General features: G+C 36.7%; 1 long non-coding RNA gene across 1 annotated transcript; it reads left to right on the forward strand.

The window, feature by feature from the left end:
- Nucleotides 1-4,594: 4,594 nt before the first annotated feature.
- LOC123467365 lies at nucleotides 4,595-11,717 on the forward strand. The gene is made up of 3 exons (XR_006641739.1): nucleotides 4,595-4,646; nucleotides 4,714-4,843; nucleotides 11,426-11,717. It is a non-coding gene; the product is annotated as an uncharacterized LOC123467365 (long non-coding RNA).
- Nucleotides 11,718-13,491: the final 1,774 nt, after the last annotated feature.

Raw genomic sequence — 13,491 nt, forward strand, 5'->3', positions numbered from 1 at the left:
TGTAAATGCCGGGTAGGAAATATTGTCGCGGGTGAAAAGGGAGATTGGTTATCTCTTCGCAGAGATGAGTCATCCGCTCCTTGGACAACGTTGCGATCGTGGTGAAGAAATTATCGGGAGAAGTCCGCTCTAAGAAAGATACGCAGATACGCAGTCCGGAAGGGGAGTAATTCGCGCGACGGTATAAAACACTGCCCCGAATCTGCGTTAGATGAGTCTCCATCGGGTGAGCTCCCGGAGCTGGGCTCCGTTAGAGGATTTCCCTGGTTTCCCTAGAGGTCTTCAGACGCTTCTCCAACTTTTGGTAATGGTTATCCCTTTTTGTTTGAGTTAAACCATTGTTTAGAATTAAGTCATCACTTGTTGTATTCGTTTGTGCTTGTTTAAATACAACCAGTGTGACAATATTTTGAAGTTCAAGGTGGCTCTATATAGTTAGGGATATTAGGATACTGAATGAAATGAATGAAAACCGTATGCTCTGCAGGAAAAATTGACAAGAGTGAAATTCAATTCAATTCGAAACGACAAACAACTATATATAGCGTATTTGACCAGGAATTTTTAGATGGCCCTTATAAAAGATGTTCGTTGCAAGCGACGCATAAAGCAATGCCTTTAAAAGTAGGTTCGCAGCCTGGCTATAGGTTCGCAAGCAAAGGTTCGCAGCCTGGCTATACTTACATAACATTAGCCAGAATTCGTGTCGGCCGTCTAAATTTGTTCGCAATCCTTACCGTGCAGCCCAAAATTACTAGACGATGCAGTGCAGCTTGCACTGCATCGTTATCTGCTCTACAACAGGACACCAATGTCCACGTCCTAGCTTTCAAGGTTGAAAAACGTATAAATGATTAAAGCAGGTATCTCTCCTTCCCGCCAAAGGAGCGTCATCTATCGGAAGAAATCTCAGAAAAAAGTGGAGTTGGTTGGTAATGATACGGAAATGACGTTTATTGAATCCCTATCGGGAAATTTTACAAAAACCAATTAGTGCTCTCGAAATCAGCGTTAAACTTTTGTGATATTGTCGCGGGTGAAAAGGAGGTTGGTTATCTCTTCGCAGAGATGAGTCATCCGCTCCTTGGACAACGCTGCGATCGTGGTGAAGAAATTATCGGGAGAAGTTCGCTCTAAGAAAGACACGCAGATACGCAGTCCGGAAGGGGAGTAATTCGCGCGACGGTATAAAACGCTGCCCCGAATCTGCGTGTGATGAGTCTCCATCGGGTGGGCTCCCGGAGCTGGGCTCCGTAGGAGGAGTTCCCTGGTTTCCCAAGAGGTCTTCAGACGCTTCTCCAACTTTTGGTAATGGTTATCCCTTTTGTTTGAGTTAAACCATTGTTTAGAATTTAAGTCATCACTTGTTGTATTAGTTTGTTCTTGTTCCAATACAACTCGTGTGACAATATAGTATCATTTTTTATTGAATTTTAATAGATTTCGTATTTTGCAGATTTGGCAAAAGTGAGAAGGGTATTGTCCATCGCAACTTGATCTCGGTCGTCGGGGTGAACCCTACCGTCTTTCATGAGCACACAGAAAGGTGGTAGGGTTCGCTCCGACGACACTAAAGGAATTATTTACATCGTGAAGCTGCGCATCTTCCCTCCTCTAAACAAAACCCCAAAGCCGCTATTTTTTTTTCTATTTGTTTGTTTTTTATGTTTATTGTTAATTTTTCTATCTGTTTCTTTTCAGAAATACAATGCTTTTTAACTTTATAATTTTTTTTTCATTTTTAGAATATTACTTGATTAAGCAACGGTATAATTTCACTAAAATTCGTGGTATAATTGTGTATTTCCACTGATGGGCATTCGGGTAGTGGAACTGGTTTCAAAACCCGATATCATTACTGTGTACCATATTTGACTTTTTTGTGTAGGGGAGAGTGGGGCCAATTGAAACGTAGGGCAATTGAAACAAGAAATCTAGCTCTCGACGTATGAGAGGTAGAGATTTGAAAAAAGTTATGGGTAATAAAAATAGGGACTGTTGATTTTTGGAAAAAATTTCAAATTAGTAGCTCTGAGCGTTTTTTAGTTATCTTAATAAAATAAAATTTTGGCTCCCGTTCAATTATTTTTGTCTTTTTATTTTTCAAATTTAACCCACTAAAGATTAAAAACAAATATTTTAAATAGTACTAAAAGAATTTGTGTTCATTTCTCTAGAAGTTTATTGTATTTGTTTTTAAATAAAAACGCATAAAATTTGGTTTTTAGGAAGCCTTGAATTGAAGTTATGGTAGGTAGTCTTAAGTTTCGTTTTCCCCCACCAGAGGCGCATGAACCGCATTATGATAGTGGAAGCAACCTGCGCTTCTGGTGGGGTTAAAACGAAACTTAAGACTACCTACTATAACTTCAATTCCAGCAGGCTTCCTGAAAACAAAATTTTACCAGTATAAAAAAAATTAAATTTAAAAATATGAAGGTATTTTTTAAAACATTTGATTAGGAAGATAGACTTTTCCTTAATATAGGGAAAGAAACTACATATTTTTTCTAATTCTACCTAAAATGTCCTAGACAAAATAAAAAAGGGATATTTCTGAAAAAATTATTTATTTCGGACTAATGTTTTTACTGATAGAAGCTATTTGAGTTTCGTGTACTGGGACAAGGGGAATACCCGATACATATTAAACCGCACCGACCTACCTACCTAAAAAAGGATCGATCGGTTATAACTCGGGTAGGTACTTATCAAGCCGTTCACTTCAGTTTAGAATATCTAATGTAAACGATAAGGCCTTGTCCAAACTCGAAAAAGTGTGAGCAAGTGTAGGGAAATCAATAAAGTAGTAAAATACAATGTAATACACGAAACGGGTGCAAACAAAGTACAAAATAATTTAATGGGTTTGTGGAACCGGTTACACCCCGTCGGTATCAATTGACGATAACCATTAATTTAAATGAAAGCATACCGTTAAGCCATCCAAAAAATGAAAACAACATTATAAGGGTAAAAGGCGTTGTATTGCACGAATAAAAACACAACCAAAAAACAATTAACTTAAGTAAACAAAACAAATAAAGGCCCCGACCTGCCCCGACCGTTCGGCAGCGGCAATGCTGGTAGATAGGGAGGGACCATGTTGCACCAATGACGGCAACGCCTAGCTTGTGGTAGAGGGGCCTGAACACTACCAGAACTTTCTGTGTACTTTGCCTGGTAGAATTCAAAAAAACTTTACAGGAATGGAAAGCCCTTGTCAAGAGCTATCCATAAAAATAAAATTCATAAAAATAAAATTCATAAACAGAAAAATGTGAGTGAAATTTTTTTGTTTTTGTTTTTGCGCTCCATATACAGTCATGCGTGCAAGTTTCTTTAGCAGGCAAATGGGTCTATATCCTTTCATTTTGTTTGGACGGAAGGGATACTATGGTGCCTACCATACCCTCGTTTTCTTTCCATTCTTCTCTTCCTCTACGTTTCAGTTAATTTTCCTACTTTTAATGTTGCACCTTTTTCGCGGGTTGCAAAGAAAGAGAAATAGGAATAGCATAAAGGGGTACGGTAGGCACCAAACTATCCCCTCCATTAAAAAAAATAGAAGGATATAGACCCATTTGCCTGCTAAAGAAACTTCCACGCATGACTGTATATACTCGAGCCAGTAGACTCAAGGGAAAAATATCAATATTTTTCAAAATATTTTGTTTATGAATATTTTTTAATAAATTTTACAGAAATAGATAACTTTTGACAAGGGCTATCCATTCCTGTAAAGTTTTTTTGATTCGGACTTATAGTTCGTCCGGAAAAAATTATTTAATTTTTACGTATTATGGGGGGATGAGGATTACCCGAGACCTGTGAAACCGAACCGACCCTCCTGAAAAATCCTGAATCGGTTCACTACTATAATAAATGGTTTCAAGCGATTAGTTTGTAAAAAAAAGGCAGTTCTTATCAAGAGCTATCCACTTCGACAATTTATTTTAATTTAGAAATAAAATTTTAAGGATTTTAATTAATTTAATTCCCTGGTACCCGTCAACCCACACCGACCTACACAACAAATACTCAATCGACTTACGTTTCGAGTAGACTTTTTTCAAGCAATAGTATGGATAAGTGAATGGTTAATAAATAAAAATACAATGTATTACATGAAACGGGAAAAAAGGGATGCGTAATATAACTGGATTTTGGAACCGGTTACACTACCCGACTGACCGACTCCCATAGGTCACAATTAACGCTAATTTAAATAAAAACATACCATTGCTTATTATTATTTTAAAAAACGAAACCAAAACTATAACGGTAAAATGCATTGTATTTGATAAATTTAAAAGAACGGGAAGTAAACAATAAACATAAACAATAACCTAACACACAGTAAAAAACATTACAAGATTTCCACAAATTATTGGCCGCTAGATGGCAGTATCCCTACGTCTAACGCCATATGGAAAAATGACGCCACACAGTAGGAATAGAGTTGGCTAACGTCCGAAGTTGCCAGTTCGATGAAATTGTGAAAAAAAAATTGGACACGAACTAGTAACAGTTCTTGCATGGCGGCTTACGGAGTTTCGCCCGTTGTAGTTTTAGTTTTAATTTTTTCCATTGAAATTATCTTCCGTTCCATTCCTAATTGGATTACGAAATTCCTTCGTTATCAGGTAATCTTGTAATTTTTATTTGACCTCGATATAGACTGTACTTTATTTATTATTTATTTTTTTGTAGACGTGTTTACTTTCTGTAGCAGACAAATGGATGTTGTAGAGGAAACTGGCGGGCTGATAAGGGAGTCCATAATAACAATCTGCGAATTAAGTGACTATGCACAGGGACTTGATGAAAAAGACAAACGACAGTATGTAGAAAAACTAGTTAAATGTGAAATAGATTGCACATTTTTTATTCCAGAACAAATGTGGGTAGTGGAAGCCGTTGTTATCGAAAAACTGTGACCTTCGTTATAATAATTAATTAATTAATTATAATGGGCAAAATGGCGCGCCTATGCGAGCAAGAAAACAGTGTTTTCGGCGTACGTTATAAGGGATTGCCACTAGGGATCGGCCCCGATTAGCCATAATCGGGTAAACCGCCCCGCCCCACCCCGGGAAAAGGCAATCGGGGCTGAATCGGGGTTCCATTTCGTCAGCCAGGGCGGGGCGGGGCAAAAATCTAGGCTAACCCACTTGCCCCGACGCCATTTGCAAAAATGGCACCTGAATTTAAACTACGAATTTGGGTCGGGTTTTTATCGGGGCCACCGGGGCGAACTCCCCGATTTGCATCATAATAATTGATTTTGACTCGATCGATTATGTTTTTACGTCGATCGATTGATTGCAATCGGGGTTGCAACCCCGATTAGGCACCGCGATACAACCCCGATTGAGATCGGGGTTCAAAAATTTTCACCCTGAGCCCCGAAAGCCCCGCCCTGGGCCCCGAATTTCGAAACCTGATTGGCAAACTGCACCCCGATTAGGTTCGGGGCCGATCGCTAATTGCCACGTATTGAAATCGGGTTTTGCCCCAATCTTAATCTGGTACGCACCAAGCACCGAAAAAGATGCTTACCCGACTCGACAAAAAATATCGCCTATCTACACAGTGCTGAGTCCTAATCGAATAGCTAGTCTCTTCTCGAGTTAACGATCACATTTGCACGATAAACACCATTATGTGACACAAAATATATGCACAATAGAAACTTGACAAAGAAACTTATTCTTTTCTGTGAAAATGGTGAATTTGGCCTGTTAGTTTGTCAGTAGCCTACATTAGAATTGCCTTGGTCCTCCCGACTCCACCCACATATCGGCTCCCTTTTTATGTCACCTCCCCTCCACGTGCTGCTCTCTTATTTCATTTTTTTTTTTTTGTCCAAGGACATAGCTACGGAGCAATATCCTTCGATTCGCTCATGTATTTACGCCTGTTCGTTCGTATACCTACGTCAACTCATATTCTTGTGTAGACCGAACAAACGCTGGCCCCAACTGAAGCGTTTCTTACACCTGTGCGTATTTTATTCTTGCCAAAAATAGGGAAAGAGTTAGTAGCCGTTCCATTAAGCACGGTCGGGATTCCGAAATAAAAGGCGTTGGTCATGTTTAAAACATGTTGAATAACCAGGATCAAATAAAGAATAGGCCCACTTCACGGCAACAAATCGAAGCTACCGAGATTTTACTGACAGAAATCGCCTAATTTATTGTACATAATATCTTTTTTATGCACATATAGTTATCTCATCAATGGGCTTAAATCATCAACGTAGTTTTAGGGGGGAAAGATCCAAATGCGCTCGTCTGATCGGTTCGGAATTAATTTGAAATTGTTGAAGCTATTTAAAAATATGTAGCTTTATGGATCCGTTAAATAAATAAAACGTTTATTCTAATATCAGGAACTGTTTATAATAACAGATCTAAAATATTAGATCTCTTATGAAAGAATGTCCATATCTTTACGTTCATAGATACCTAGATCGTCCCTACGTTGTAGCCAATTGCGTTAAGACATATCAATTTAGTACATCAAAAATTACAATACGAGCCTTTATCCTTATATACATCAACTGAAATTCACTTTTATTGATGAGAAGCGGAAGTGACGTTTTATTATTTTTTTTTATATACACCAGGCGATTGCGTATCCGGAAGAATAACGTTGGAAAATATTAAAATATCAATTCAGGCTTCATCACTAGAAAATGTGGCCTGCAACAACCACCGATTTTCACTTGAATTTTCACGAGTATTGCTAGCAAAGCCATCTCCAGAGAAAAGAAATAATCTAAAGGATCAGTAACCTTGTGGATGCATTTGCCAGCTTTTAATGGGACTCAATCAATACAATATGTTTAGTCCATTCAGACTGTCGTAATTAGCTATCACCGTGAATCACTGGTCTTCGTTTAGTTAACCAATAGCCAATCGTCGAGGGGTTGTCAACTCGAAAAAATATTCGTACACCCCAATATTTTTAGGCAAAAAATACAAAAATATAAAAAAAAAAAAAAAGTATGTATAAAAATTATAAATCCGGAATAGTTATACTTAATATATTGAAAATATACATTATATTTTATAATGTTATATATAAATATATATAAATATATGAAAATTTGTTTTTTTGACAAAATTTTGATGTGGACCCAACATATGCCTTCCAACTGTAACAGGTATAGTTGGCGCAGATCAACAATAACATTACATCAAAGTTTATCTCGCATTCAAGAATTGAATTTCGAAACATTTTTGGGGTCGGGTGGGTCGGGTTTTGGGGTAAACCAGGGCGCCCCGCAATCATTTTTATTGGCGAACCGTCAATGACGGTTTAGGAGTAAAAAAATTTTTATATTCGAAATTTTGATTCGTTATTCTTTTTTTTTTTTTTGTTCTTTTTTTTTATTTTTTTTTGTGAAACGACTAACATTTTCTGTTATCCCGCTATTACATTTTATCGAAAGTGGTAGCTATACTGCTAAGGCAATTAGGACATATGATAGAGAATCTAGGTTTCTGAAGTTCAAGTCCCGGCACTTATTTGCTTTTATTTTACAGTGAATTAAATTTTTGGCTTCATTTGCTGAAGAAAATGTACATTTTTAATTATTTAGGGTTAATAGAGTTTTTTTTTGTAAGAAAGCATGAAAAACATGTTTTAAAAAAGATCTAAAAAAGTTTCACAAAATTTAGCAAATCTGGAAAATATGAAAAAATATGAAAAAATATGAAAAATTACGAAAAAATATGAAAAAATATAAAAAACATGAAAAAATACAAAAAGTATGAAAATATAGAAAAAATATGAAAAAATAAAACATATATTTAAAAATATATCTTCATTTTTAAATTCGTACACCCAAATGAAGAGTCGACAACCCCCCGCCAATCGTCCACAAAAACTTTCTAAGTAAGGCGCAATTATTATTTATTTTGTTTTATTTTATTTCATTTTATTTTTTTTTAATTTTTTTTGTATTTAGGGCTAAAATTATCTCAGTTAAGAAAACTTAGTTATCCCAATGCAGGTGATTCAAATACCTCTAATTCTGGTCGAATTTGTATGCGCGATTTTGAACTGGCATCTTTGGTTTCCTCGCAGGTCCTCACAAGAAAATTATTTTATGGGCCAAATAGATCCAATTTATAGCTGGTTTGTTGTAGCCAAGCTTCTAAGGTTTACCGATAGCCTACTGGCTTCTTTTGAAATTCATATGTTTGCGGAATAACGCACGAGTCCTTTTGGATTTTATTTATTGAATTATTTTTATTATTTTTATTATTATCAAAATTATTATTTGATTGCATATCAGGATATCGAAGTTTATTGCATAATTTAATGAAACCGTGCCATAGAAACCCTCCATTCAGATCAAAGTATATGTGAGAATTAATCAGTCACGTTTAGGATCTTTTTGAAAACAGCATTGATAACACCGGCCGTACGTCATCCTGAACGTTGAATTATGACAGCAGAATCATGCGGTAACTATTTGGCATATCGGCGCTATAATTACTTATAGATTATAGACATTGTGTTTTGTTGCAGTTCCATCGAGTTAAAAAAATAAGGACGTGAGTCAGCTTACACCGATATCTGGGTGAGACGATGTTTTTTGTAGGCGAATACAGAATAGGAACGAAACGGCATGCAGAAATTGGGTGTAGGTTATAGACTCATTTATAGGTATTCTCTACACACTACACCAACAACGTGGCATGGCGACCATGCCACGTGCCTTCCATGGTTGGCCACGTCACATCTATAGGTTTCGCTGTCTTCGAGTTTTTCTTGCATCATGACACATCGAATTGTTAGTGCTACATAACAATAAGAGACCTACACCGGCGATATGTTACATATACTACACGGGGTTATGGAAGCCATATATATACTATATACCAGTGGCGATAAGCTCACCTGCACGTGGTTTTTCCGAGACGTTACAACACAAGCTTTACATTGGGCTGGCCACTCTCGATTGCAGTGCACGGGAATGTAAATGTCTCTCGCTGTGAGGTCATATGGCTCATAACGATTATTAAGACGCATTTATTTGAGAGATGGAAATCTTGCTGGTTACAGAAATCGTTAATCTTTTGGTTTCTTTAACGCTCAGTCTATCTTGGTGGTTCAAATTAATAACACAGAATGACACTCTCGTTAGTCCCGTGATAAAAGGTATGAACCGCGTTGCATCGAAATTGGGAGCTTTGTAATAGTGTTGCCGTTGCGGCTTATACTGCCTTGGTAAGGCAAGTGTACCACTGTAACACGTCAGTGCCTTTTGATAAGCACCACCCTTTGTTACATCTTACTGGTTTTCATCGGCGTTACGTAACTGCTTCACGTAGATAATATAGCAGACCGCGCTACATTGTCTGTAATCATCGCTCATTGGTCAATTATTGCAGTGTAACAATATCAAATTCATTTCGCATTTCCTGATTTCACCATGACGTTCTTTTCCTTATGGTTTGCTCTTGATCAGTTTAAACTCGGCGCCAATCCAGTGATCAGTAAACTGAAATTATACACTGTGCTGTAAGCACCTGTTGCCGTTATAAGACAACTTTGCGCTCATCCTCCTTCGCTATCCATTTACCTTTTGTAAAGCTTCCTGCCCTTCTAACACTTTTTTTTGTCCGGAAACTGAAGCAGTTTCTGGCTTACTAGCTGATCACGCGCGCGTTGCACGTGCCACGTGGAATTGCGTCAAACAATGAGCTCTTGGCTTCTTTCCGCAATGTTATTCTGGGGGCGAACGGTGCAACAAATTATTATTATTTTTTTTTTTGCACCCTCGATTAAGTGTTATAACAAATCTATACCAAAGTTTTTTTTTATCCGTGTGCGTTAAGAAACAATTTGAAGCAAACGCTACAAACTGTCAAATTTTTGTCTACAGAAAGTACAGATGGAAAGGGTTGACTGTGACGATACCTGGGTAGTTAACAACAGTCATTCAAACAACAAGTCATTGATAGTGGCAAGCTAAAGCCTAAAGGAAAAAAGAAATTAGGCTACTTGTTTCATTTGAAGGCACGGTACAAAGGCAATAAACCAAACATCCACCTGAATATTTTAATTTAATGTATGGCTGTGGATATGCTATATGGCTTAACTTTCTTCTTGCTATTGGATGAAGTCTAAAGATTCTAGCGTGCAACGTGTTATCGCTTGGCCCAATGTGATCCAAGTTTCCGAGTTGCGGAACGCGATGCCATAGATCCACGTGCAAGGGATGGGACGTGGTGGATAGTCAAGTAGCTTCGAGTACTATCCTCTGAATGTAATTTATTTTTATAGCGAAAGCTTCAGTTGGAAAGCACGATGTGTACGGTTCTGTTATGGGCAGTGGCGTGTCCGCAGGGCGTTCGGAGGAAGTCGAAACTGGTTTAATTACGAAACCCTTTTGCTACTTGATCTCTTCTACCCTGTAATGCCCTTCAAATGGCAAGGTATAGTTAAATCCAGAGCGCTTTCATGATTTAGTCAACGCAGATTGCAAGAAGTATTAAATTGCGATCGGTAAAAGCGGGGGATAAAAGTGACAAAAAAATTGCAAAAGAAAGAAAACCCAAGAAACGTAACAAAACAAAAAAATATTCTTTTAACACTTAAAATAAAGCTCTAAAAAGCGTTATAAATAGGATTTGGTTTTTAAAGTGTTATTTATAATAAGAACAAATGTGGGTAGTGGATGTTTTTGTGAAATTTAACTTGAACGATGAAGTAAGCCACTCTTTTGTTAAAGATTAAACAATAAATATATATAGTTTTTCAAGAAAGTCAATACTTACTTGCTTAGAACATACTACGCTAATTAAATCATTCGCAAAGATTCTATGATGGTGCTAATGCACAGCTTCATTCGTGAGGGTGGCAACTCCAAGATGGCAATGCATGAGAATCTAAAACTTTGCTGTGTCGTCTACGGTGATTTAAAGTTAAGCGTATACGAAATTCGAAAATGTTTCGTTGGTTTTTACAACATCTTGGAAAATTTGCCAACCTACGAAGGATTCAGGGCACCATCGGGTGGAACCTTCCATACGTTTTGAACGCTGTAGCAATTGCCGGCAATAGCAATAGCACTGACAGTGGTAGTCGGGGAGGTGTACAAACTCTTTGGCGAGGTGTAAGAGATTCTCGAATCAAAAAGTGATTCTTTTGTGATTCTTGAACTAAAGAATCATGATTTTCTGGCCAAACCATGTAATTGTTACTGCAAACTGTGATTTTGTGATTCTTTAAAAATGTGATTCTTGGGCAAGTGTACGAGATTCTTTTGATTTTTACACCCCTCGGTGGTAGTGATGGTAGTCTCTTCCAACATCACTTTAATGTGTTTATTGCTGTACAAGAACGCTTGGAATGCTTAAACGCCAACTCCAGTGGTGTAACAGGCAATTTTTTTTTTTTTCAGGTGACTGGAAGCATGAAACAAATTTAGTCTTTATACAATAGACAACCGCCAGTTACAGCAACTTGGTCTCCGCGAGACGGTCTCGAAGGGTCGAGACCGTCACCCGTACATCCCAGTGGGACTATCCCGGCCCTCTGATTGGCTCTCTTCACCCTTACATCCTTCTATGTCTTTCTGCTTTCCGCTCCCACATTTTCCTGATGTACACAGTGTGGTTTTCCGTGGGGCTGCCGCTTTGATTTGTTTGTTTCTTTCGTGTATTTTTATTATTTACATTTATTGTTTGTTCTTTATTAAGTTTTACAAATACAATATTTTTACTTACATTAATTGTTTTTTTCATTTTATATAATAGATTGAATTAATTACCGGTGTGTTTTCTTAAATAAGTGTAAATTGTCATCCAATGGGCCTTGGGTTGGCGGTTCCAAAACCCGATCTTGTAATGATCGGGGAAACTATAAGTCCAAAACTTAAAAAACTTATAGGAATGGATATATCTGGATAAGATCTGTCCATTTCTGCAAAAATATTGCTTAAAAACTACTTATTGGAAGAGTAACCCGATTTGCCATTTTTCCGGTAGGTCGGTGCGGTTTAGCGGGTATCCGGTAATCCCCACCCCCGAATAATACTTAATATTTAAATAATTTTTTGCGGGAAAACTATAAGACCAAAATTAATAAATTTTACAGAAATGGATAGCTCTTATCAAGAGCTATCCATTTCTGTAAAAAAGTTAAGACAATTTTCATAAACAAAAAAATTTTGGGCAAGAACTTTTTTGTAGTTTTTGCGCTCTAGAGATATACTCGATCCTATAGACTTAAGTAATAATTTTCATTGTTTTTGAAACTTTTTAGTGTATGAATATTTTTTCATAAATTATAGAGAAATAGATAGCCCTTATCAAGAGCTATCCATTTATATAAAATTTATTAATTTTGGTCCTATAGTTTCCCCGAAAAAATTATTTAAATTTCCCGTATTACTGGGAGATGAGGGTTAACTTAGACCCGCTAAACTGCACCGACCTACCTGAAAAATGCCGAAGCGGTTTACTTCTCCAATAAGGAAATTTTGAGCAATATTTTTACAGAAATGGATAGATCTTATCAAGATATATCCATTCCTATAATTGTTAAAACTTTTGGACTTATAGTTTTCCCGATTGTCCCAAAATCGGGTGTTGAAACCGTTTTTCTCCAGCCCGCACCAACCCAGTTGCCCATGAGAGTTCATTCACAATAATTCTGATGGAAACACACCGATGTTTAATTCATTCCTGTTTTATAAATTGAAAAGCGATTTAATAAAGGTATAAGTAGTGTAATAGCATAAATTAATAAATTAAAAACAAAAATCCAACGATAACGAAAAAATATTCATACACAAAAAAGTTTAAAAAAAATTTATATTGTTACTTAAGTCTATTGGATCTAGTATATATATCTAGAGCGCAAAAACTACAAACAACGTCTTGTCCAAAATTTGTTTGTTTATGAAAATTATGTTAATTATTTTACAGAAATGGATAGCGCTTACTAAGAGCTATCCATTTCTGCAAAATTTATTAATTTTTTCCTTATAGTTTTCCCGCAATAAATTATTGAAATATGACGTATTTTTATGAGGGGGGTTCCTTAGCCCCGCTAAACCGCACCGACCTACCCGTAAAATGGCGAAGCGGTTTACTTTCCTAATTAGTACACCTTAAGCAAAATTTTTGCAGAATTGGATAGACCTTATCAAGATTTATCCATTCCTATAAGTATTAAAACTTTTGGACATATAGTTTTCCCGATTCTCCCAAAATCGGGTTTTGAACCTTTTTTCTCAGACCCGCACCAACCCAATTGCCCATGGATGACAATTAACAATAGTTATAATGAAAACACACCAATATTTAATTTATTCCTGTGCTATAAAATTTAAAACGATATAATGAAGATACAAATAGTTTATTAACAAAATAGTAAGTTAGAAACAATAAATATAAACATAAATAATCATAAATAAATAAACATGAAAAACAAACAAATGAAGGCGGCAGCCCGACTACTCCA

This window comes from Daphnia magna, unplaced genomic scaffold, assembly GCF_020631705.1.
Source record: "Daphnia magna isolate NIES unplaced genomic scaffold, ASM2063170v1.1 Dm_contigs179, whole genome shotgun sequence".
Taxonomy (NCBI): Eukaryota; Metazoa; Arthropoda; class Branchiopoda; order Diplostraca; family Daphniidae; genus Daphnia; species Daphnia magna.